At 39.5% G+C, this 18,811-nt stretch overlaps 1 protein-coding gene across 14 annotated transcripts in view; it reads right to left on the bottom strand.

The window, feature by feature from the left end:
• The window catches only part of LRRC4C (leucine rich repeat containing 4C), a 1,216,912-nt gene that overhangs the window by 485,450 nt on the left and 712,651 nt on the right, over window positions 1-18,811 (bottom strand). For all 14 annotated transcript variants that reach the window (XM_021085270.1, XM_021085271.1, XM_021085272.1 and 11 more), the window contains one exon: window positions 18,634-18,770. The gene's annotated coding sequence lies outside the window, so the exon portion shown is untranslated. The remainder of the gene's footprint in view (window positions 1-18,633; window positions 18,771-18,811) is intronic.

Below are 18,811 nucleotides of genomic sequence, written 5' to 3'. Positions count from 1 at the left end.
GTAGGTCACAGATGTGGCTTGGATCCCGTGTTGCTGTGGCTGTGGTGTAGGCTGGCAGCTGCAGCTCTGATTCGACTCCTAGCCTGGAAATCTCCATATGCAGCCCTAAAAAGCAAAAAAAAAAAAAAAAAATTAAGTTAATTTATTGATGTTGTGGGTTTTTTTTTTTTTTCCTTTTCCTTTTAATATCATACTGTGGAGAAAAATGATTTTGAACTATGGAATTTCTGTTTACAAGAACTTTTCACTTTTACTATCATGTTACAATTGAAAGGCATCTGCATCTTCAGTTTGCTAATATTTTCTTAAAAGATCTAGTGTCCTTTTTGTACACTAAATAGATGAATGCTGATTTTTTTTTCAACCTACAATAAATTTCACTGAACTAAACCAAAAAAATAAAGTTTGAAGTCACCCAACATAAAAGGGGTCAATCTGGGATTCTGACTTCAGAGCTGCTACACAATAACATCTCAATGTGATTCAGTTGCCAGTAAATCATCTAATTATTACTCTCACCAAAACACAACCAAATTCAGTACTTTGGCAGTTTACCTTTCAGAATCTAAGGTGGATGTTGGCTACAAGGACCAAAGCATCAGTGACCTTAAGGTTCCCAAAGCGTCCCACAATTTTAAATGGTTTCACAATATAGCAGAGACATTTATGAAATGAAATGTGCTTTCTACCTTCACAGCCCACTCATGAACATACTCATTTTTCCCTGGTGGCACAGTTTCTGAAACAGAGAAATTTAAAATAAATGCCGTTTCTATGAGTAATTTCTCAATGGGAAATTATAATGATATTTTAAAAATTAAATCTAAGCCTTTTCAAGAGGGAGAAAAGAATCTATTGTGCCTCCTCTTGAGAATATTCAGAGTCTTCTGCTTTCTTAATCCATCATCTCTTGAACATTTGATGTGTCCTTCCACTGTGAGGAGAAAGCAGCTTTGGCTTTTACTCTGAACTGAGCCGGACTCTTTTCTGCCTATCTGATGCTCTTTTCTGGGCTCTTATCACAGTTCAAAATGGAGATGATGCTGATTGGAGTTTTTTATGTGTGCCAAGTGTTGGCTGATGCCCACTAAAGTCAAATCACCCTGGATTCGGGTCCAGCGTGGACAGTATGGATTCTCTGAAGCTACTGGGGAGAGTCAGGATGGAGTGAGTGTGGTGCCCCAGTAATTGCTGGAGCTGTCTGGGGCTAGAGTCAGTTTGCAACCGATGAAGATGTCACACTAGCAATCTCAGTGCGTGACAGCTCAATATTGTGACAGACATATGGCTGCAAAGTGGGAAAGGCAATGACAGCCTTGCCCTGGGAACTCTTATTCTATTGCTATTTCTCTCAACACAACATTGAGGCATTTGCATATGGGAGACTTCAAAAAGCTTTTAGGCTCTCTTTCATTGCTTCTCTCCTCCCTTCACTCTAACTTGACTTTTTCCTAACAGGTAATGGGATGCATGCGTATTATGTTAAGACTGTAGCAAAGAAGCATTGATGAAGTAGAGTTAGATGTCTACTTGGAATTGCATTCTGGAAGTATTGTCTGGGGTCTGAAGTAATTTAATTAGCTTGGAATCACTTGGCCACATTAGTTTTCTATTGTTTGCAGTTATGTCATGCACATAAAGCATATTTGCCACCCAAAGTGATTTCTCTCAATTTCTCTAATGTTTTTATTGGCAGATATAGAGTATGTGATATATTCTTATAACTCACAACTAGTACTTAACACAAAACCATCGATGAAGCCTCTTATCAAATACCGTTTTATATAATGTTCATAACAACCCCTTGAAATTAGCACCATTGCAATAAAGAGAACACTGAGGTTCAGAGAAGTTAAGGGACTTGGTCAAGGTTATATAGTAAGTGGCAGACCTATATCTGTACCCTAGAACTACTGATTTTAATGACTCGGCTGTCTTTACCACTTAATGCATCCAGGAAAATGTTCGTTAAATGAATTTGTATTCAAGGGAGATGTAGTTGTGTATTGGAGAATGAATTCAAAATTCAATATTTGTTTTTGAAAAGGCTGGCCCAGAGTCAAAAGTGAAATATTTGGTGTGACTCTCTTAGCTAGAGACTTATTCTTGAACTGGTTAAGAGAATATCACAAAGGGTACCCACGCACATTGACTCAAGAGAACCACGTGTGACCAGAGGAACTCACTCAAACTTCTGAAGAGTTGCTGGGGTCAATAAGGAAGATTGATGGGACTGTTCCCTGCTCTTTTCCATGCAGACATCCTTCTCTTCTTATCGGGCCCTCTCATCTCAATATTTTGAAGGCACCAGAAACAGTTCAAGTATGTAAAATGAAGATGAAAAGACGCAGGAGAGGAATAAGGAAGTAGAGACATAGACAGGAAGACAGGCTACATTTTTTGATGTAGCCTTAAATACTGTTTCGAGCAACTGGGACTCTTACATAATCTGAAGAAATTGTTGTCAAACCTCACAGACAAGTACGCTGGGGGGCTTCCTATTACTGAACTTGGACATCACAAAGTCAGGGATTTGATCTGCTTTATCTCTGATTTCAGTGCCCAGCATAGTGTGTGGTACCTAGTACGTATTGTTTTTCCCCTCCAGTGGGCTGTGACTCTAGAGGGTCTGAGCAATAAAGATACTTTTAGGGGAACATGTCAATTAAACAGCACATCAAAGGTAAGAAGTGCTGCACAGTGCTTAAGAGGACAGAGTTTAGAATGGGAGTTTGTTTTCATCCAGACTCAGCTTCTTCTTCCCTAATTAAAATTTAGTCCCTTTACCTTTGCCAAGTTTATTTTACTCCATTTTCTCAATGACTTTATCTCTTTTTTCCTCTTCTTAAGTCCTTTAATTTTCTAATTCTTAATCAGATTTAGTATCCACTAAGTGGTGAATGAATGCATGGATGAAGGAACAAATGAATGATCAGGTAGGGTTTATAGAATGCTATCCAGAGTTCCCTTCATGGCTCAGTGGTTAACAAACCCGACTGGGATCCATAAGGATGTGGGTTCAATTCCTCGCCTCACTCAGTGGGTTAAGGATCCAGCTTTGCCATGAGCTGTGTGATGTAGGTTGCAGACATAACTCAGATCCTGCATTGCTGAGGCTGTGGTGTAGGCTGGCAAGTGTAGCTCCAATTCTACCCCCAGCCTGGGAACTTCCATAGGCCATGGGTGTGGCCCTTAAAAAAAAAAAAAAAAAAAGAAAGAAAGAAACATTATCAAGCAGGAAAAGGGAATTCATCCTTGTCTATAGAATGTGAAAAAAATGGAAATACACACACACACCGGCCTTGTATTTTGCAATAAGAAGCCTTGATTTAAATCATGACTTGGCCAAGTTAAACTTCTGAGTTCCAGTTTCCTCTTCTACAAAATGGAGATAAGAATACATAGCAGTGGAGTTCCCATCGTGGCTCAGCAGAAACGAACCTGACTAGCATCCATGAGGACACAGGTTCGATCCCTGACCTCACTCAGTGGGTTAAGGATCCAACATTGCTGTGAGCTGTGGTGTAGGTCGCAGATATGGCCTGGATCTGGCACTGTTGTGGCTGTGGTGTAGGCCAGAGGCTACAGCTCTGATTTGACCCCTAGCCTGCAATCTCCATGTGCCACAGGTGCAGCTCTAAAAAGACAAAAAAAAAAAAAAAGAGAGAATATATAGCAGAAATAGACAAATAGTATACATTATTATGGAGCTATTTGACTTTTCAAATATTTGTATGTTAATAATATTTGATTTTTATTTCATTTGAGCATTTTACAGGAGAAAATCAAAGGGACTGTGGTGAAAGAAAGAAAGAAAGAAAGACAGACAGAAAGAAAGAAAAAAAGGGAAAGGAAAGGAAAGAAAAGAAAAGAAAGAGGGAGGGAGGGAGGGAAGGAAGGAAGAAGGAGAATGAAAGAAAGTATTTATAATTAAAAACCCCTTTTGCGGATGAAATGAAGTTGGGAGCAATCTGGGTAAATAATGGCACTTGTCAATGTGACTTTCCCACTTCCCTCCTGTACGTGATTGTGAGTGGAGCATTGTGCCAGGTCACAGTCACATTTTGAAGAGCTTTAATTTCTCACAATTTAATTGCCAGGTGTGGTGCTTTTGCTTGTTTGATCGCGTCTGGATTTTAGGGCAGATGATAACATTTGTATGAGGTGAAAGGTTTCGGAATGAATACCTGACTAATAAAGGTTGGAGAGTTGTAAGAAAGAAGTATAAACTGAGTGTTATATTCATAATTTCTAATTCCTAGTAGTTCAAACCTAAAGGTCACAGAACTTGCGTTTATATCTTATGCTGAAAGGAGCTTAATTGCTCACCATTGAGGATATTACAAGTTCATATATATATCAAAGAGTCTTTATTACAGATGAGAGGAAATTATTTTTCAGGGTTTATAAATTATAATCAATAAGCATGTTGTTTTCTCAGATGATCTATGGAAAATCATCCCAGTCAAATATTTGTTTGTTTGTATTATATACATGGAATAAAATCTAACTTTCCTCAAAGTCTGAAAATTATGATGTTTTTGCCAGTATTTAAACATGGTTTGTTTTAAAATTAATCGCTTTACGGTTGTGGCTCGCAAGAAAATCTGGATTCTATTTCTTTAGATTTTTCTGCTGTCAGTCTAAGCAAGTTAAAGTAAAAAGGGGGAGAGTGTTTATGGCTGATTATAAGATGTTATCCAACTGCTACAAATTGAAAAGCTTTTGTCTTTGGCCACAGACTTTTCCTCAAAGCCTAAGTCAGTCTGATAAAGATAGTTGCCACCCTCTACCCCTACAAATAACACAATCCCAAAATAAGTCAAATGGAAAACTTTAACAGCCTACTAATATTGATCCCTTTTTTCTCGTCTTGCTGGTTTCACCCTGGTGATCCATAACAAAATTCACAACCTTGAGCTTTAGTGCCTTAAGTAAATATATGCTACCCAAATGGATTTAAATCTCAATCATAATTAAAGCTAGTTGTCCACAGGAAGATTTTTCTTAAGCCTTTCCTAATACATCCCAGGCTCCTGGCCTATGGTCCTCATTAAATTTCTTAGCTGCCCTAGGGATTCTCAGGCTTTGGAGAGCTAAGGGATGCTTATAGTTCAAACCACGCTGATGGAGCTCACTTTCAGGTAGGAGGGAAAGAACATACACACAAACACATATAAAGCAACATATTTAAGATATGATCAGACATGGCCACTAAAATGCAATGGCAATTCGAGGAACTCAGTGCAGTAGAGGAAAATCAGGAGAAGCTTCTTAAGGCTGATATTCATCCCAGTACTGGGGAAAGAGCTGGATTTTGAAAACAGGAGTGGGAATAAGGCACTTCAGGGAAAAGGAACCATATATCAGTGAAAAAGCAGATATGAGAAAAGGAGAGCTTTCCATGTCTGGTGAGTCTTAGCAGATAAGCATCAAAATGTTGACCCCCCAGATCTTGGGGGCAACCCAGCAGGGGTTAGGGCAGCCCCACCCACAGGGAAAGCACTGTTATACTTGCCTGGCACTCATGGCTCAATGAGGCTGTGGGCATGAAACCAAGGGAGTTCTCTTCTGCAGGAAGAGCATCTGTTTGAACAGCCTCTACTCATCCTGGAAAACCGGTACATGGAAAAGCTGGAGTAGCCTGCACAGCAGGAGCCCAAGGTACTCAGGCCAATGAGTATGGCACATGGAGCAGCCAATATTTTTTCCCAGGAAAAGCAAGTAAAATTAGAGCTGGGGAAACTGCACCATCTTAGGGCCAATCATGAGTATAAAGACAGGGGGAATGGTGTCACAGAAAATAAAGCCAAACCAACTAAAGTCCTAAAGCATGAGGCAGCCTCAGAATGGCACACCAGGAGCAGGAGCAGGATAAAGAAGTGATGCTGAAAAGATACATGCAACCTAAAGTTCATTGTAGCCCTATTTACAATATCCAAGACATGGAATTAACCTAAATTTTCAACAGAGGAGTGGATAAAGAAGATGTCAGACATACATACAATGGAAATTAGCCATTAAAATGAATGGAATAATGCTATTTGCATCAACATAAATGAACCAAAAGTTATCATACTAGGTGAAGTAAGCCAGAGAGAGAAAGACAAAATCATATAATATCACTTATATGGGAAGTCAAAAAAATGATACAAATGAACTTATTTGCAAATCAGAGGTAGACTCACAGACAGAGGGCACAAACTTATGGCGACCAAAGGGGAAGGGGGAGAGGGAAGGATAAACTAGGAATTCAGGATTAACAGATATAAACTACTCTATATAAAATTGATAACCATCAAGGGCCTACTGTATAGGACAGGACACTATACTCAATATTTGTAATAACGTGTAAGGGGAAAGAACCTGCAAAAATAGATATGTGTCTATAGACACTTAAGAATGACTTCAGCAGGACAACCCCATACCATTTTCTCCATCTCTCTTGACCCTCGGTTCTCTCCTAAGATACTCAATCCCATGGGTACACACCTGCCTCTTCTGATTTTTTAATCCAAACCTAAAATGCCCCTCCTCTGTATGTGAAATGTTGCCCACAGTCCACTTATTCTATTAGAGCCAGTCTTTATATCTGTCTTGACATAATTATACAACCCAGCTGAGAACAGCATAAAGAAAAAGAGCTAGCATGCATAGTGCTCTCACATAGATTAACTTATGGAAACTTTAAATTACACTTTGAAGTAGATAATATTTTATTCTGGCATCTCCTCCAGCTTACCACATTTAAAAGACAAATTCCTGGGAGTTCCCGTTATGGCTCAGTGATAATGAACCTGACTAGGGGTACTGCCCTAAAATGACAAAGAAAAGGGAGAGAGAAATTCCTTATCCCCCCCGACGCCCCCCACAAGCTCTCCTTCAACATCCCTCCCCATCTCTACCAATGGAAACTTCCCCGTTCACTCAGATCAAAAACTTGAGTTATTCTTAACCTCTCTCTCCATCACACCCTGCCTTTAATCATCCTGTAAATCCTACCTACTCAACCTATTAATGGGAAAAGAATTTGAAAAATAATGGGTACGTGATGTGTGTATCTGGATGGCTTTGTGGAGAAATGATCACAACATTATAAATCAATAAAACTTTTAAAAATGGGGAAAGTGCGTTCAGAATCCAACCCGTTCTTCGCCCTTGCCCCTCCGCCATCAGGGTGCAAGAGATCATCACCCTCGTGTGCACCTGCTGATGGTTCTCTTCTTTCACCTCCCGCCAGTCTCTACTCACCACGGAAGCCAAAGGAATCTAGCATCCTCTTCCACTCTTCCCACTTCCAGGACCTCAACTCCCATCACTCATCTCTACTTGCTCCTGATTAGCTCCTCTATAAACGTTGACGTTCCTCACATGCACCGAGCACGCTCTCACTTGAAGGCCTCTGCACCTGTTTTCTCTTTGCTCCCAGATATTTGCATACCTCAGGCTCTCACCTCCTCTGGTTTGTCTCCCCTTCTTAGTGATGCCTTTTCCAATAATCAGTTTAAAAGTGCTTGGGAGTTCCCATTGTGGCGCAGTGGTTAACGAATCCGACTAGGAACCATGAGGTTGCGGGTTCGGTCCCTGCCCTTGCTCAGTGGGTTAACGATCCGGCGTTGCCGTGAGCTGTGGTGTAGGTTGCAGACGCGGCTCGGACCCCGCGTTGCTGTGGCTCTGGCGTAGGCCGGTGGCTACAGCTCCAATTAGACCCCCTAGCCTGGGAACCTCCATATGCCGCGGGAGCGGCCCAAGAAATAGCAACAACAACAACAACAACAAAAATTAAAAAAAAAAAAAAAAAGTGCTTGGCACTCCCACACCTAGAGGACTTGTTCCTTCCCTACTTTGTATTTTTCTGTGGAACTTATCCCCACCCAAGGTAACATGATATTATTCTGTATTGCTTCTTTGTTTCTTGATTGTCTCTGCCCGGTAAAGTGGGCATCAGTAAGAGCTGGAATTAGTATTGGTGTGGTTTGCTGCTATATCCCTGAAGCCAAGAAGAATGTCTGACGCATAGTGGGTGCTCATTTGTGAAAGGACTGAATTAATGAACACGTGCTAAGCAATGAATCTGGATAAACAGTGACCTGTAATCCAATTTCTCTTCTTTAATTCATTCGTTCCTTTCTTAACTTTTTTTTATTAAATTATAGTTGATTTATAATATTTTGCCAACTTCTGCTATACAAAAAAGTGACTGTGTGACTCATTCACATATACATGGGATATATCCCTGTGCTATAAAATAGGACTTTATTGTCTAACCATTCTTTTTTTTTTTTTTTTTCTGGTTTTTAGGGCCACACTCTCTGCAAATGGAGGTTCCCAGGCGAGAGGGAGGTACAGCTGCCAGCCTATGCCACAGCCGCAGCAATGCCACAGCCAAGGCAACGCCAGATCCAAGACGCATCTGTGACCTATACCACAGCCCAAGGCAATGCTGGATCCTTAACCCACTGAGCAAGGCCAGGGATAGAACCCACAACCTCCTGGTTCCTAGTTGGATTCTTTTCCACTGCACCACGATGGGAACTCCTGTCTAATCATTCTAAATGTAATCGTTTGTATCTATTAACCCAAAACTTTTTAATTCATTAATTCTTGACCTCATGCAGAACACTCTCTCAGTTTTAGTCTTATTTACCCCATCCATAAGACAGAAATAAGGTTGACTGTCAAATAAAGTGATAAGTGTGAACTGTCTAGGACATAGTGGACATTTAACAGATAGTGATTGGTATTGTTTAAAAAAAATTTTTTTTAATAATTGCAGGATGTTACTTTCTATCTTCCTTAAGTGGAAAGGTTTCTACTTTTATCCAAAAGTGTAAAGGTACATAAATTAAATAAGCAACATAAAATAAGTGAGAATGTCCAGCTCAGACCGTGATCCATAGAAGTTCTGTAATGAATGATCGTTTTAATCATAGTTAAACTATCTTCAAGATTTCTTTAGTTCTTCTAGGCACTAAGTTTCCTGACTTCAAAAGTAGTTCAACATCATGGGGGATTGGAAGGATTTTATAAATTCTACGAGTTAATACACCATGTTACTAAAGAGTGCTTTTGCCTAAGGCTTTCCTATTCAGTTTCTGAGCTTAGAGTGGCTGTGAATAAGGATTCTTCAAGGCATACTTAACAGGCCCTGGGCCCCGAAGTAGGTGGCCCTAGTTAAAGAGATTTCTTTTTTAAACTTCAGGAAAATCCTCAAGGCCTTCCTTGGTTTTTATGTGCCCTCAAAAGCATGGGAACTCCTGGGGAGATATTCTTATTTTTCTTCCTGCAGGTAGCCTACCTGGAAAAAAGTGACTTTGTTATGATTACTGGTGAAAGACCCATATCAACATCAAGTCAGCTAATTAACCAATAGGAAGTCAGTGCAGGAAATCAGTGGCATGATTTTCTTTTACCACATCACAGGAATGCCAGTCAAGGAGGCTTAAACACTAGGGGAAAAGAGCCGGCTCGTACCAGCCTGCAGGAGAATATTCTGCACACCTATTTCCACATCTGTGTTCAGTGATGCCACATTGGTAATTAAAATGGGCCATAAGGGGAGCGTTTACACCACAGAAATAGGAGAAGAGTACAAACCAGAGTCTTTTTTCCCCTCAGAGATCTGGTTTTCCAGCACACTTTTGTTTTTACCTTGTTATTTCCAAGTGTAAGAAATATATAATTGGAGTTCCTGTTGTGGCTCAGCACTTACAGACCTGACTTCATCTCTTTGTGAGGATTCCCTGTGAATCCTCTGTGACGATTCTCTGTGAGGTTAGATCCCTGGTCTTGCTCAGTGGGTTAAGGATCTGGCGTTGCCACAAACTGCAGCATAGGTCCAGGATGCAGCTCAAATCTGGCATTGGTGTGGCTGTGGTATAAACGGGCAGCTGCAGCCCCGATTCGACCCCTACCCTGGGAACTTCCATATGCCGCATGTGCAGACCTAAAAAGAAAAAAAAGGAAGAAATAAACAGTCACTGGATGGCATGTTACCACTGGGCTATCTGTACAAAGCCCTCCATGTAGGGGTGGCTCTCTGAACTAGAAGCCTACCATTCAGTTGAATAGAATGCTTGTCCCAAATTGTTTTACTGCTTTTAAATTTCTGGTTCCTGGTTTTGGTTTCCCGAACAGTAAATGTGCACTGTGAAACATTTTGCTTTACTGTAGAGATATTTCATTGTATTTGTGACACGAATGTGCGGCTTAAAGGTGTAAAATGTGAGAAATCAAGCATAAGGAATTCCCATGATATTTAGCACATCTGTCGCGCAAAAAAAAAGAGTTGAGAAAATTGAGGTACTGCCAATTTATGATCGCTTTACTTAGTTGGACAGGCAGGATAGGAGATTTCACAGACATGGGCTGATTTTTCTTTCAAAAAGTGCTTCAGATACACCTGGGAACTTCAGAAATTATGTTTGATAACCTGGAGTACGTCAGGAAGATGTAATCGCTGTGATTACATTCTCTGTGTTCCTTGCTTTCACCTCTTAGCCCTCAGCTAGGTCGTGTGAAGGTGGCTCAGAAAATACTGGCTAAATCTTGTATTATACGGTCAGAAAAACTGCAAAATCACATTCAGGATGATGGCCATAAGAAGTAACTGCCACTCACACATATCTTTTTGAGATCTTTAATCTCTTTTCCTTAACAAAATGATTCTCTTGGTATTTTGTTTCTAAGTTTGCAACACTAAAGAATGTTCATTTATGATAATGCTAATTTTTTAAAAAAAGATAATTTAATCCATATTTTAAAAGAAATAATTTCTTAATACCTGGTAAATTAAAAAAAAAATCCAATAATCTTTGTAACCCTCAAAACCCACAGAATAGTGAGATTTTTCTGTTAACATAGGTTATTTTCTATGTTGAGTCCTATATGGCACCCTGGTCATTTCAGTTTGTGGCAAATCTAAAGCTTAAATGACAGGACGCCTCCATAAGGTTCCAAATGCTTGGGAGTTTTAAGGGTGTAATCGCTGAGTATAATTTTCTGTATCAGCAACCTATTAAAGTGAATTTCCATGAAGCAAGGTGTACCACATGAAAGTATAGTCTGGCTAGTTCAATGTGCTAGCCTTGTTCTTCAACAAAAATCATGGAAAGTGGAACTCACTCCACTTCAAACTTAGCTCTTTTTATTTTACAGCACTGGGCCCTCATGGAGAACTTTTCACCCAAAGAGCAAGCCTTTTATGAGAAAGCCAACCAAACAAAAAAGGATGCTTTTTTTTAAAAAATGTGATCCTGTAAATACTCATTATTTGGAAAGCCCCCACAAGTCAACCGCTGCTTTATCAAATACATAAGTCAAAGTTGATGTCCTCTAAGTATCTATGATGCGAGCTGGAAAAATGTCTTTTCATTTGCCTGCAATGAGCAGAACTCTTCTGCTTTCACAGGAGGCTCCTTGCTGTGCATTAAACATGGCTTGTTTTTCGTTCCGTCAAGATACCAAGCATCAGGGTTCTCCTTGGTTTCCCTAAGCCTCTGGCATCCCCTGGTCCAGAAGTGAAATGTTAAAGAGTTTGTTAGCTGTGATTCTGACTTTCTGCCAAAGGGTAAAGTTTCTGTATAAAATTCCACCTTTGGGTAAGTGAAAAGCCATGGTTTATGCAGTGCCCTGCCTGTTAGACTTTACAGTAAATTGATGAAATTCAGAGAGACTCCTTGGGCCATGTTTAAGGATAGGAGTCATGCCTGTCTTAAAGGACAATGACGGTAAATCATCTTGTAACCATAGGCTACTTTGCTTATTCATTGTAGTCGTTAGCTTTTTCTTGTGTGCATTGGGATGGGTGGGACTGACATTTGACACATAGAGCACCAGCATATATACATATATCGTAAAACATGAAGCTATTATGGTTGGCATTTGCAGTTAGAGTATGTATGATGAGATACAGGGGCACTTGATCGTAAATATTTAAAACTGTATGTGTGAAGAAAAATGCTTCTCTCTCCTTTGCTTCTACCAAGGTCAGAACAAGAAGCGCCTTGGTTCACGTGCAGGGATAGGATTCCCATAAGGAATTCTCTAACTTGGTAAAGGGATGTGCCATGTGAGAAAATGTTACTTAAAATGCTACAGAAATCTTTTTCTGCAGAAAGTTTGGGAAATATACAACAGATTAATTTCCAGCTGCTTGGAGTATTCTCGCTTCCTCTGCTAAACTTCTCTAACAAGTCATGTGTGATGAGTAATGTGCTCCATTAGGCGCTAGCAGTACATGAAGATGAACAAGACACTGCTTTGCTCGAGGAGATGAAAGACCCTTTTCTGTCTTATATGTTATATTTATGGTAGTCTTTCCCTTTTATCACTCTTAATGGTTTATATATAACTTGATAGTTAGATCTGTATCATAAATATATATGTGATGTACCCTCTTCCATGCCTGGAATATTGTTTAACATGTAAGAGACCATGTGTTAAACTCATTCATTAAGTACTTATTCCTTCTTTCAATAATTATGTGTAAGCTTCTACTGTGTCACTAATCATCTCTTTGAGATGCGTTTGCATGTATTCCTATGCAAATACAGGAGGACAGACTTGGTGAAAGGTTATATTGTTTTTGTCTGTTTTTTGGTTTGATTTTTTTTTTAACAAGAGTTATGGTTCTACCTGAATTATTACTTTTAAAAATTAATAATAAAAGTGGACCCATGAAAATATCTCCAAAAATGCTTCCAAGGGACTTCTACTTCCAGAAAGATAGAGTAGACTTTCATTTTCCTATTCACCCAAATACAATCATATATAAAAATAAAAACATAAGATGTTACGAGGTGAAGAGCAGGAGGCAGACTGTCTAGGAAGCTTAGATCCAAGTAATAACACGGTGGTGAGGGCCAGGTAGGAAACTCGAACTTTCATCTCTGCCAGGTAGCAGTGAGGCCACCCTCCACCCCTTGCTTTGCCAGTGGAGATGCCATGGGGACCTTGGACTTCTGCCTTCACTTAGCAGTAATAGAGGATCTTCCCTGACACACTGAGAAGGTATCAAAATCAACTTCCTAGAGCGTCAGGACTTTCAACAACTCCAAGCAGTAATGCGGCTACTCTTCTGCACATGGTGTCAGTGGTGACCAAGTGGGCAGCAGTTATACCTCCCTTCTATGTCTCTCAGCCCAGAACCATGGATGCTTAGTGAGAGCTGGAACTCTTGCCCACAACTCAGAAGTAACGAGAAGCCCCCATCCATTCATGCATCAACAGAAGGCAAGTAGGGATCATGGATTTCTGCTCCCACCTGATGGTAACTCCACCACACTTCCCCTGGCTGAAGCAATTTCAAGAGAAGGGAGCTGAACTTAATGGTTTAAATAAGATATGGAGTCTCCTAATACAACACTCCCAGTGTATAGGTTTCAGCTGAAAATTACTTGTTACACCAAAAACCAGGAAGATTTCAAATTGATGAAAAACTCAATCAATTGAAGCCAACAGCAAGAAGACCAAGTGGACCTCCATAGGAAACAAAACTAACTTTGACTAAAGTTTCACATCTTACACAAAAATTAACTCAAAATGAGTTATGAGTTATGCACTTAAATGTAATAAATGAAGCTATAATTTTTTTTAGACAAAACCATAGAAGAAAACCTTTGGGATCTAGGGCTAGGAAAAGAGTTCTTAGACTTGGCCCTAAAGCATGATTGATAAAGGGAAAAACTAAAAATTAGATTTTATCAAAATTCAAATATTTCACTCTGCAAATTTTTCTCTTTTCTTTCTTTCTCTTCTTTCTTTCTTTCTTTCTTTCTTTCTTTCTTTCTTTCTTTCTTTCTTTCTTTCTTTTCTCTCTTTCTTTCTTTTTCTTTCCTTCCTTCCTTTCTTTTTCTCCCTTCCATTCTTCCTTCCTTCCTTCCTTCCTTCCTCCCTCCCTTCCTTCCCTCCTCCCTTCCTTCCCTCCCTCCCTCCTTTCTGTTTTGCTTTTTAGGGCTGCACCATGGCATATGGAAGTTCCCAGGCTAGGGGTTGAATCCAAGCTACAGCTACTGGCCTATACCACAGCCACAGCAATGCAGGATCCAAGCCATGTCTGCAACCTACACCACAGCTCATGCAATGTTGGATTCTTAACCCAGTGAGTGAGGCCAGGGATCAAATCCCCAACCTCATGGTTACTAGTTGGATTCATTTCCACTGTGCCACAATGGGAACCCATCGCTCTGCAAATTAAAACCACAATGGATATCAACTCATATCTGCTAGACCAGCTATTATCAACAAGATGAGATAACAAATGCTGGTGAGGATGTGGAGAAAATGAATCCTGGTACACTGTTGGTGGGGATGGAAACTTGTATAGCCACTATGGAAAATAGCATGGATGTTGCTCAAAAAGTTAAAAATAGAACTACCATATGATCCAGCTACCCACATCTGGGTATATATAGAAAGGAAATGAAATTACCACCTTGAAAGGATACCTGCACTCCCATATTCACTGCAGCATTATTCATAATAATGAAGATATGGAAAAAACATGTGTCAATAATGAATGGTAAAGAAAAATGGTAGATAGATAGATAGCGTGTGTGTGTGTGTGTGTGTGTGTGTGTGTGTGTGTGCATGTGTGTATATATAATGAAATATTATTCAGTCATAAAAAAGAAGTAAATCCTGCCATTTAATCCATGGGTGGATCTTGAGGGCCTTATGCTAAGTGAAGTAAGTTAGATAGAGAAAGACAAATACTATACAACTTCATTTATATGTGGCATCTAAAAACATTGAACTCATATAAAAATAGTAGATTGTTACCAAGGATGGCAGGTGGGAGTAATGAGGATACAGTGGTCAAAAGATACAAACGTTCTACTATTAGTTGAGTAAGTTCTGGGGATCTCATGTGCAACATGATGGCTATAGCTAACAATTCTATATATTATAGAATTATGGAATATATATTAGTATTATATATTTAAATGTTGCTAAAGACTGGTTCTTAAATGTTTTTACCATAACGACAATGACAAAATAATGACCATGTTATTCGAGATGAAGCATGTGGTAACTCTCTTTGTTGTGGGAACCATTTCAGTGCGTATGTGTATCAAATCATCACACTGGACACTTTAAACTCACACAATGTTATATGTCAATTATATCTCAATAAAAATAGGGAAAAAGACATATATGCAACCACTATATAATTTAGCCACTACGCTTGGGGGCAATGAAATGAAATCTTAAGTTCCCACAAAAATCTGTCCATGAATGCTTCTCGCAATCATCGTCAAACTGGAAACCATCCAGATATTCTTTAACAGGTGAATGGTAAAATAAACTCTTGTATACGCTTACTATGAAATACTACTCAGTTGAAAAAAAAATGAATGAACTGTTGACGTACTTAATAACTTAGATGAACCTTCTGAGGAGTATGTTGAGTGGAAAAAGCCAATCCCAAAATGTTACATACTGTGTGATTCCATTTACATAACATCTTTTGTAGTGACAAAATTATGGAAAGGCCTATGCTTACGGAGAACGTTGGGAATGGGAATGAAGTGGGTTTGGTTATAAAAGGGTAACAGGAGGGACCGTTGTAGTGACAGGAAAGCTCTGTGACTTGAATGTATGAATGTTGACATCATGATTGTCATACTGATCTAGTTTTCTCAAATATCATGGGGGATGGAGGAAAGGGCACATAGGATTTCTCCAAATTATTTCTTAAAACTACACGTTAGTGTACAATTGTTTCACAATAAAAAGCTTAATTAAAAAGACAGTCATTAACAATATCACATTTACATATTTTATATCTGTACTACATAGCAATCTCATGAATGCCTGAGTTGATTTTTAGGAAAAAAAAAAAGATTATAGCCCTAATTGGAAAGTTTTCCATTGCATTCTCTTATAACTCACCATCTAATGCCACTTGATTAAGCTAGATGTGGTACTGGACTAAAAGTCAGGCAAATCTCAGTTAAGTCAAAATCTGTGACCTTGGTGAGCAGATGAATCAAGCCAATCAGATTCTTGCTTTTGAAAATTTAAATATGCCCACCCAACACACATCTTTACACATAAATAAAAGATGGACTATGTGCTTACTATTAAGTTGCTATCTCTCAGTTCAAATCCATCCTCCTCTATTTTGCTTTGAAATGCTGAGTCTGTCTGCAAAACACAGTTCTCCTTTGCCATTGGATTCTCTGTTTCTGCAGGTAGAGAGAGCTAGAAGGAGACTGGAAAGCTGGAGGGGAACTACTCCTGAAAATATCACCCTATACAACAGTTAGTTCCATTTTCCCTTTTTTTTTTTTTGCACTCCTAGAAATAGCCTTCTTGACCCCCTCTCCAGGTGGTAGAGTAGTACTAGCCAGCTAGTAGTACTAGCTGGCCCCCCTTCTTCAGAGATGTTGTCGAAGTTCTGCCTGTGATTCCTTTAGAGAACCTTCTAAATCTTGGCTGTTACATTGGCTAAATAGCATCCCTCACAAAAGTCTGAGTCCCAGAATCTGGGATCCCCAACCTGAGCTCCTGGGGCACTACCCCAGCTAGCTGGCATTACTCGCCATAGAGACATTCATCCCAGCAACATTAAGTCCTCCCCACCCAAGCTTCCAAAATTCCTCTACCCTTCAGGCACCAATCCTACCTAAGACCCCTGAATTCCAGTTCTGCAAAGCTCCACCTCTAATATTCTAAATTCTATCTCCAACTCCTGCCAACTGTCCCTGCAGCCAGGCTAGTTGTCCACTTCCTATAGCTCCTACCTTGATGATTTATCAGTGTCCCTTTTTGCCTTTTGAATTCTCTAACATCTGGTTAATAATTCATTAATCATGTTTTAATTTGTTAAAATAACTGGTGTGGTTTCTGTTTCCTGAGTGTAAACAACTAGATGCAGGAAGTTAGCACAATTTGAATCTATGAATAAATGAGAAGTGGCTAGAGAGGTATGAGAAGCTATATGCAGGGCAAAATTATGAGAGAAGCAAATAAAGAAGGATGAGAAAAGCAATCAGAAGCCGAGAGAGAGAAAAAAAAAGGGAGGAAGAGAGGAATGAATATAATATATGTTCAGGGAGAAAAAGATATACAAGGAGATTAAGCTCCCCGTTGCTTATGAGGATGACACAAACATAGAAGAAGGTTCTAGAAGTGTCTTTCTTGTTTCTTGTTTTCAGATTCTGTTTCAATTCCAGCCCACACGACTTACAAAATAATTCTCTTTTCACTTGAGTCACTTATATGAGTGTCTCTTCCCTATAAACAAAAGAATCTAAGAAAAAGAAAACAACACCCTTTCTTCTGTATAAAGACTAAAATTAAAGGCAACAAAAGGGAACCATCACATGCACTTAAAAAAAAAAATCAAAGAAACAAAAATAAAACAAGAGCTTCCAGTTGCTTCTCCTTTGTGGTTTGAATTCCTCTTACGGGGTTGCTATCTTATCTTTGTCTTGCCCTTGCCCCCTTGTCTTTAGAATACTCCACATGCTAGAAACCACCTCCATATCCGTGTTCTTTTGGGAACACGTGTTCTTTCTGGGAAAATAAAGTGGTTTCCCAGAAAACTGAGAACATGTCTTCTATTTAGCTTAATCTACAGAGCGTGAAGGACTTGATGTAAGAAAGAAGAGTCATTTCCTGGGAAGGTCTTCAGTTATGATTCAGAACAGAGAGCTGTTCTGCATGTAGCCCAGCAAGAGCTAAATATTAACAGCAATATATACGAGCAATTCCTCTTGCCCTGGTGCCAGGTTCTAATAACACGTCTTTCTTCTAAAACAGAATGAATGATTCAAGTTTTTGCCAATTCAAATGGCAAGTATTAATGTCGCTTTAGCCATGAAGGAGCTTAATGCCACTATCATTTGATTTTTTTTTTTCTCTCCACAACACAGTGAAACCTTACAGATTATTTCCATTTCACAGAGCTGGACAGCTCCTATGTCTAGGCTCAAGTGGCCTTGACCCTTGGTGTTACAACATTTAGCTACAGAGTTTGCCACAACCCATGCTGTCAGCCCACAGACTGCAACTTGTATGAGTCACTTGGACTTTCATTCTTCCCCGCTGGTCTATTCAGACAAGATCAGCTTTCCCAACAGCCCAAGAGAAAATATTTTCATGCTGTCACCACATCAAGCTTTCCAATCGCACCAGGTTTTCAAAGGGAGAATAAAAAGCCAGCTACCTTTCCGCAAACACTTTGTTCCATATTAATGACCTAACGGCTGCCCCATTTCAGTAAAGGAGGAGGGTATCACCATTTGTCTGCTTGTTTCATTCTGAATCCTGTGCAGACCAATCTGCCGCTCTTTCAACTCCTGGGGCAGTGCAAAGAAACATCTGTTCCAGGAACAGTTTGACTCCCATCCCTCCACATAAATCACTACTAGTAAAAGTTTTATGAGGTGGGTACTTTTTGCCCCCCTGCTTTCTCCTTTTGCAATTGACGGAAGCCCAAATGAACAAGATGAAATGGCCAGACATTTAGCCATATGTTGGCATCCACATGTGTACATTTGGGAGGGAAGAGAAGCTGTCAGCTGTACCAAAGGAACATTACAATCATCTGAAATGTAATTAACCACCCCATAGTCAATGAATCTTTGAAAGATCCTAACAGAGTAAATTACACCTCTCACTTACCTGTAGCAAATTGTCCATGGACCAGCTTTCCTGTTTGTGAAACTCAAATCCAGTCTATCTATTGAGACTCCAAAGTGGTTTCAGGATGTTTCCATATTGTTAATCTGCATAGGTTATCTCTGCTCTTCCAGGAACTCCTATTAAAAAAAAAAAGAATAAATGGCTATACTTAGGAATA

The sequence above is a fragment of the Sus scrofa genome, chromosome 2 (genome assembly GCF_000003025.6).
Source record: "Sus scrofa isolate TJ Tabasco breed Duroc chromosome 2, Sscrofa11.1, whole genome shotgun sequence".
NCBI lineage: Eukaryota > Metazoa > Chordata > Mammalia > Artiodactyla > Suidae > Sus > Sus scrofa.
Note: the sequence above shows the minus strand (reverse complement) of the source record. Positions and strands in the feature narration are given on the sequence as shown.